Genomic DNA, 7,293 nt, shown 5'->3' on the forward strand with positions numbered 1-7,293 from the left:
CCCCACCCCGCTTCCGTGACTTTCCTACTCTCATCCGCATAAAAGTTTGGTTTGAGGCAAAACTTAGAACTGCAGAAAGTACAAAGAGTCCAAATAAAAAGCCTTTTTAATATAAAGCCGATGAAAGAGACAAATGGAAAGTAATCAAAACCTCATTAGGGCAAATAAGCAACCTGCCTACAATGCCACGAAAACTGATGGCACTGGGAGCCGCCGAGCGAAGGCACCGAGCCTTCCAGACAGCGAGCACCTTGGGAATGCAAATTTCAGGATGTCCTCCTCCACACCGGCAGAGACCCTGCACGACACCACTCGGGAGTCTCACCGAGACACCCAAGCGGGCCCCTCCCTCTGTCTACACATTAGAGTCACCTGAGGGGTTCAAAAACGCCGACCCCTGGGCGGCTCCAGACAGCGCCCCCCAGGTGCTTCTGACCTCTGTGCTAAGATGGCCAGTGCAGGTCAGCAGCCACCCATGCTTCCCCAGTTGGCATCATTCCCGCTCGGCAGGGCACGGTGTGAAGCACGGTAGCTCAGGTTCTGCTTCAGCGGGTGAGTCCATAAACCAGGGGCTGCAGAAGTCGGTCTTGATGAGCGCCGTCAGTCATTCATGCAACAGTCCCACCTCCCACCCCCATACTTGCTAGGCACTGGGGGTACGGCAACAAATGGGGCAAATTCGCAACTTCAGGGAGTTTACATTCTGCTGGGAAAGCACATTGAGGGGCTGTGACAACAGGAGCCAACCAAGATGAGGGTCCATGCAGTTGGAGGGTCAGCCAGTGGCCTTCCCCAATATCACCGGCATGTTAGGACACATCTGCAGGGGGTCTGGGACAAGGTCCAAAAGGAGGTCAAGAAACTAACTCAAGGGGCAGCCGGGTAGCTCAGGTGGTTAGAGTGCAGTGCTCATAACACCAAGGTTGCCGGTTCGATCCCCGCATGGGCCACTGAGATGCGCCCTCCACAACCAGACTGAAACAACTACTTGACTTAGAGCTGATGGGTCCTGGAAAAACACACTGTTTCCCAATTAAAAAAAAAAATGAAGAAGAAAAAACTAACTCAAGATCTGGAAGTCAAGATGAAAAGGAAGAGAGGCAGGGAAGGAAGGAGGGAGAGAGGGAGAGAGGAAGGAAGGAAACAGAAAGGGAGGGAGAGAAGGAGAGAGAAAGGAAGGAAGGATGGAAGGCAGGGAAGCTGCAGAACAGGCAGGAAATATTGATGATTTGTGCCAAACCAGCCCTGGATCAAAAGTGAGCTGGCCTGTCCGAGCCGGTTTTATCGTGAGAATCTGTCCCAGAGCGGATGGGGGCCTGAGTGCGTCTCCACCTCTCTTCTTGGAGCAGAGCGGAATGGTGCATGGGAAGACTCACTGGCCAGCCGCCCACAGAAGGGAGGAGGAGCTGGGGCAGAGGCCGAGCTCCCAGCCCGGGGCCACATGTCCTAGATTTTCCAGAGTTGCTCCAATTTCCAGTGCTCAGTCTGTTCAACTGAGAGGTGTTTGCTGAAGTTGGGGTTCCATAATTTAGTCTTGCAAAAAGGGTGATTCACTAAATACGCAATATGATTCTTAAGCCTGTGTAGGAGTTTTTCTACAAATTTGACTCATGATATGAGAGGGAAATTTTCTTTTATTTCCTATCCTAACTTGGCTCAAACTACACAGTCACCTGAAAGTAACTTTAAGGTTAAAGTAACTTGAGCATTTCTCACAGCACTGGTGTGCCCTGGAGAGCTGGGCCCACGTCTTACACGTTTGAAACTCTCCAGCTCCATGCTGGCCACAGAGCCAGCACCCTGTGCGGCTGGAAAGGAATGAGGCTAGCAGCTCTGTCGCCTACCAAAGACGGGGAACACGAGAGCTCAGAACTGCAGTGGCAGGCCCCCCACACCACACCACATCTGACACGGATCTCCCAAGTCCTCTGACTTGTCCACAATTCTACAACGACCGATGGCTGCTGAGTTGCAGCCAGCCTTTATATCCCATCTGTTGGAAGGCGCCCTCCCTGCACACATCCCAGGGTGGCCGCTGCCATCCTGTGTGCAGGTGGATAGTTGTGCAGTGCTCCATCACAATGAGTGAGGCAGCTGACCCCACGGGGTCACTCCAAGTTACCCCCTGAGCACCTGCTCTGGTCCAGGCCCTGTGTGAGGTGACTCGACGCAGCCCCCCACACAGGTGGTTGTAAACGAACAGCTGTGGCCAAGTAAGGAAGTCAGGAGTTGTCACTAAGATAGGTCCCAGGTGGCACAGGCCAGTGAAGGACAAAGGCTGAGGGCACTCATGAGAGAGAAGCACGGGCCCTCTATGTTCAGAGGCCCTCTGGGCTCTGGCTTCTTAAAGTGTGGTCCGGGGGCATCTGCCTCTGCATCTCCTGGGGTCTTGGTAGAAATGCAGGAGTGGATGTTTGTGTCCCCTCACATCCAAATGTTGAAACCCTAACCTCCCATGGTATTTAGTTTAGATGAGGTCATGAGGGTGGAGGCCCCATGACGGATGAAGAGACCAGAGCTCTCTCTCCCTGCCATGTGAGGACACAGCAAGGAGGTGGCTGTCTGCAAGCCAGGCAGAGAGCCCTCACCAGAACCCAACTGTGCTGGCACCTTGATCTTGGACTTCCAGCTTCCAGAACTCTGAAAAGTACATTTCTGTTCTTTAAGCTGCCAGTCTCTGGTGGCTGGTTATAGCAGCCTGAGCTGACTGAGACACCACCCCTACCCCCGACCTGCTGAAACAGAATCTGCACCCTAACAAGAGCCCCAGGTGCTCTCCGGTGCATAGGTGGGTTTGAGACAACCTCACCCGCCCCTTTACGACACCAATGGGAAAACCATGACTAAGAGAGGCCTTAGCCAAAGGGATTTGCCTAAAATCACCCAGCTGAGAAAGTGGTAGAGGTGGGGGGGTGAGCCCAGGTCTCCTGTAGCTCAGGCCAGTGGGATCTCCACAGTGACATAAAGGTCAGACCATGGACACTGTGGGTTCTAGTCCACACCCATGTTCAAGGAAGAAGAGTCAGAAAACTGTACTGGCAGCACCAAGCCAGCTCCGAGGGAGCACAGTCAGCGGGCTCTGGCAGACCTCATCCTGCTGACCTGCTGGAAACGAAGTCAGGCACTTTGCAGCAAAGACACATGTGATGAGGCTGAGAGAGCAGCCAAGAGAAGAAGGAAGGGGAGCCAAGCAGCCCATTTGCTGTCATGAATTGGGCTGGACCAAGAAGTCCGGAGTCCCAACTTTCACTATTTGGCTAAGCTTAAGGAATCATAAAAGTGTAGGACGGCAAAGTAGCTTAAAAGTACTCTTCAGACTGTTCTGTCAGACCCCAGCCCTGAGTAAGGCTCCAGGTGGGCTCACTAGCCCAGCATGCCTCGGCTCCATCGTCAGAAACCTATCCCTTGCCTTCCACATGCTGACTCGCTTTGACCCAGCAATTTGAGCATGGGACCCATGCTTAAGGAGATAAGCCCCCAATACACAAAACACTAGATGCACAAATTACGTGTCTTATGGAGGAATGTATAGTAATGTGGACCTGGATGGCTGTTTTGATGTCATAACAAGAGAAAGAAGTGCCTCAGACACCACTGCGTGAAGAAGAGTTCTCTGGAAAAGACATTCTGTGAGCACACGGTTCCTGCAAGGATGCCCATAACGGGGGAGGCGCGGGGGCACCTGCCTTGTCAGCCAGTTCAAGAAAATTAGTCCCAACAATCAGGGTGACAGATGTCCCAGCCAGATCTACCCACAGCAGGAGTTGGCCAGGCTGTAAATACTTCTGGCGTTGCGGCCATGTGTTCTCTGCTGCAACTACTCAGTTCTGCCACTGTAGTGTGAAAGCAGCCATAGACAAGACAATACATCAATGAATGAGCGTGACTGTGTTCCAATAAAACTTTATTTATAAAAACAGGCGGTGTTCCAGGTTTCGCCCCAGGCTACAATTTGCTGACCCCTGATTTCCATCCTCACATCTATTAATTTTAAAAGGCAAAAGGCTGTGGGGGACTACCCTAAATGTCCAACCTAGGGAAATTGCTTAATAAGCTAAACCACTTAGAATTGACTCATTCGGTCAGACACCGCTCTGAGTGCTGCAGATAAGGCCAAGGAGCAAGTCAGCCAGACACACTGAGTCAAAGGGATGTCCCGAAAATTCCACAGGGGTTTGTGATAACAAGGAAAACCCTTCCAATGCTCTGAGAAAAGCAAAGTACAAAACTATGTAGAAAAATAAGACCACACAATGCTTTTCGAAAAACACACACAGGGGAAAAGAACAAGGAAAGAAAAACATCAAAATGTCACCAATGTTTACCTTTGGCTGGTTGCATGACCCCTTCTATTTCCCTCTATTTTCTCTTTCTTTCCATATGATCACATATTACTTTTACGGCAAATGTAACAGGCCTCCCTGTTATATCTAACAGGGGACACTTGTCTTGATTTTAAGTTAAAGTCTGTGTTCCCCCTGCTCCACCTGCAGTTTCCAGCACCGTCCCTGAGGGCAATCAGAACAAGCCAGTGGCTCAGCCCTGGATCCCTGGATGTCCCCACGCTCGCCAGGGAGGGCGGGAGTGTTCAGCACCTGGGACAGAGCCTGGCGGGCACAGCCAGAGCCGCCCCAGGTGGGAGCCCCAAGGGCAGGGAGCCTGGGCCTTTCCTCTCCCGAACTCCTGCTGAGTCCACAGGAGACTCTCGGGCAACACTCGTCAGAGTAAACAACTGAAGCAGGAAAGACAGTGAGTTGTCCCCTGGGCCTGACTGATGCAAATGGAACCAGCCCTGTGAACCCAACGGGGGGGTGGGGGGGGGGAAGGCAGTCAGATTGTTGGTAAGAAGGAAGCAAAAACAAATCCTGCACAGATCCCTTAACCCACATTGCTAGCTTGGGAGAGACTCGCAAACATGCCAACACCAGTCACAGCAGCATCTGCTGCCAATGGCTTCTCCCCCAGCACTTTCAGAGCGCGTCAGCTGGTGTCAGCCCCAGGAGAAAACCCCGTATTTTTAACAAACTCTTAAATCAGATGGCGTCCTTAGCGAGTAATTTCTTACATGTTAGTTCTTTAAGGCTAAAAGCAGGAAGTGCACCTTTAGGGGACGCGCCCTCAGCAGGGCCTGGGAGAGGGGAGGTCGCATGACTAAGTTTCCAACTCACCTAACATGTGCCAGTGTTCGCTTCCATTCATCATGTATTTATATCCCAAACATGAGTGTCCTAGTGTGGTTGTTGTTTTTTAAATTCTACCGTGTCCACTTCTCTATGGGTAACTTTTCTCTTTTCCAAGTATTTTTGTAAAACGAGTTTCTTTGTAAAAGAAAAATGTGATATTTAAAAAAAGAGTACATCTCTCTGTGCTCTAACTCTCCCACTAGTGAAGTACTTCAAGAAAGATATGTATGGATAAAAGGTCCCAGGCTCTTTAAAGACTCTGTGTTTAGGTTCTTGTCAGAACACCAGCAGCCCCTGCTAACAGCCTGCTGGGAAAGCACCTTCCTGCAGTGGCCGGTCTGAAGCACCAACCTGGAACTTTTCAAGTCTGGCCTTGGAGGTACTGTCTCACTTCCCTCCTTCCTGGCCACGGGGGCCGTCCTCTGCTCAGTGCAGGCTTGGGGGCTGCACCTGTCCAGGCGGAGCCCCGTGCGGGGAGCCTTTGGGTAGAACCTTTAGGCGCTGCAAATGCAACGGGAGGAGAAAACTCTGGCACTCTGCACCTTCTTTCAAAGTCAAGTCAACATGAGTTTTATCGTGAACTACCCTGTAGGACTTGAGTGGCTGTGCGCCTCCTTCAGACCCGGGCAGTGCTTCTCAGGTTCTGAAAACAAGCCATCCTGAACGCACTGAGCCCCCAGATACAGCCAGGCAGTGGCTCTTCCTCGCCACCCTGCCGTGAACCCCTTCCTGATCCCCGCAGCCCCTGCTCATAAACCTCCACGGCTCCCCTCTGCGAATCCAAAGCAAGACTCACGGCCCTGGCAGCCTCTCTGCCTGAAGCCCACGCGCAGCCATGTCGAGCCAGTCGCTGGCCCCTGCCCACATTTCATATCTCCCTCCTGTGCCTGCACACTCAGCCTGACTGCCTTCCTCCTTCATTCAATCATCCCGTCAGCCGAGGTGTGCCAGCGGCCTGCCATGTGCCAGGCACTGTTCTAGAAGCTAGAAGTCAGCATCAAACAAAACAAGGATCCCTGCCCTGGTGGAGCTCACATTCAAGTGGAGGGAGGCCGGAAATAAATGAACATGTAGAATCCACAGTGTGCCAGCTGATGATAAATGCTATGGAGAGAAGTGAGGTGGCAATGGGGACTGGCAGGTGGTGGCTGGCAAGGTGGTTGGGGAAGGCCTCGCTGGGGAGGTGGCGTTTGAGCAGAGCCCTGGAGGAGGGAGGGAACAAGCCTCTAGTGGAATACTGGGAGGAGAGCATTCCAGGCAGCAGGGGCAGCAAGTGCAAAGGCCCTGCGGCAGGGATGTGCTGGTGTGTTCCAGGAAAGGCAAGGAGGCCAGTGGGGCTGGAGCTGACGAGAAGTGGGGGAGGGAAGATCATGTAGGCCTTGTGGGGCGCTGGCTTTCGTTGGGAGTGAGATCGGAGCCTGGAGGGCTCTGACCAGAGGGGTGACACATCTGACTCCCACTGGAACAGACCACTCTGGCCTCCAGCTGTTGAGAACAAACTGCAAGGGGCAGCGGGGAAAGGAATACCAGACAGGAAAGTGCTGCACTTATCCCAGCGAGAGACAACAGCGGCGCAAAGCAGAGTTAGGACGGATGTGCAGGTGGTTTGGGTGTGGGGGGATGACAGAGCAGAGACGGGGACGATTCCGATGGCTTGGGCCTGAACAACCAGAAGGATGGAGTTGCCACTGATGAAGCCGGCAGCAGGAGCAGCAGGCTGCGGCGGCGCGTGGGAGTGGAAGCCGCTGCTCGTGGGACTGATGGTGCCCAGCCTTTAAGCCCCCAGAGAAACACAGTCTCCTCTAAGAAGGCTTCTCACACCAAGCTAGAAGGGGTCACCTGCTCTGAACGCTGGCTCCGCCCCCACCCCCTTCTCACAATCTCTCTCTCTCCCCCTCTCTCTTTCTCTCTCCCTCCCTCCCTCCCTCTCTCCCTCTCTCTCTCTTTCTCTCTCTCTCTCTCTCTCTCTCTCTCTCTCTCTCTCTCTCTCTCACACACACACACACACACACACACTGCAGATAAGGCCAAGGAGCAAGTCAGCCAGACACACTGAGTCAAAGGGATGTCCCGAAAATTCCACAGGGGTTTGTGATAACAAGGAAAACCC

The 7,293-nt window shown here is 52.9% G+C and overlaps 1 protein-coding gene across 3 annotated transcripts in view; it reads right to left on the reverse strand.

The window, feature by feature from the left end:
* Positions 1-7,293, reverse strand: part of WDR25 (WD repeat domain 25) — a 137,258-nt gene that overhangs the window by 34,566 nt on the left and 95,399 nt on the right. The gene's annotated exons all lie outside the window — the stretch shown is intronic.

This window comes from Hipposideros armiger, unplaced genomic scaffold (assembly GCF_001890085.2).
Source record: "Hipposideros armiger isolate ML-2016 unplaced genomic scaffold, ASM189008v1 scaffold_43, whole genome shotgun sequence".
NCBI classification, from domain to species: Eukaryota; Metazoa; Chordata; class Mammalia; order Chiroptera; family Hipposideridae; genus Hipposideros; species Hipposideros armiger.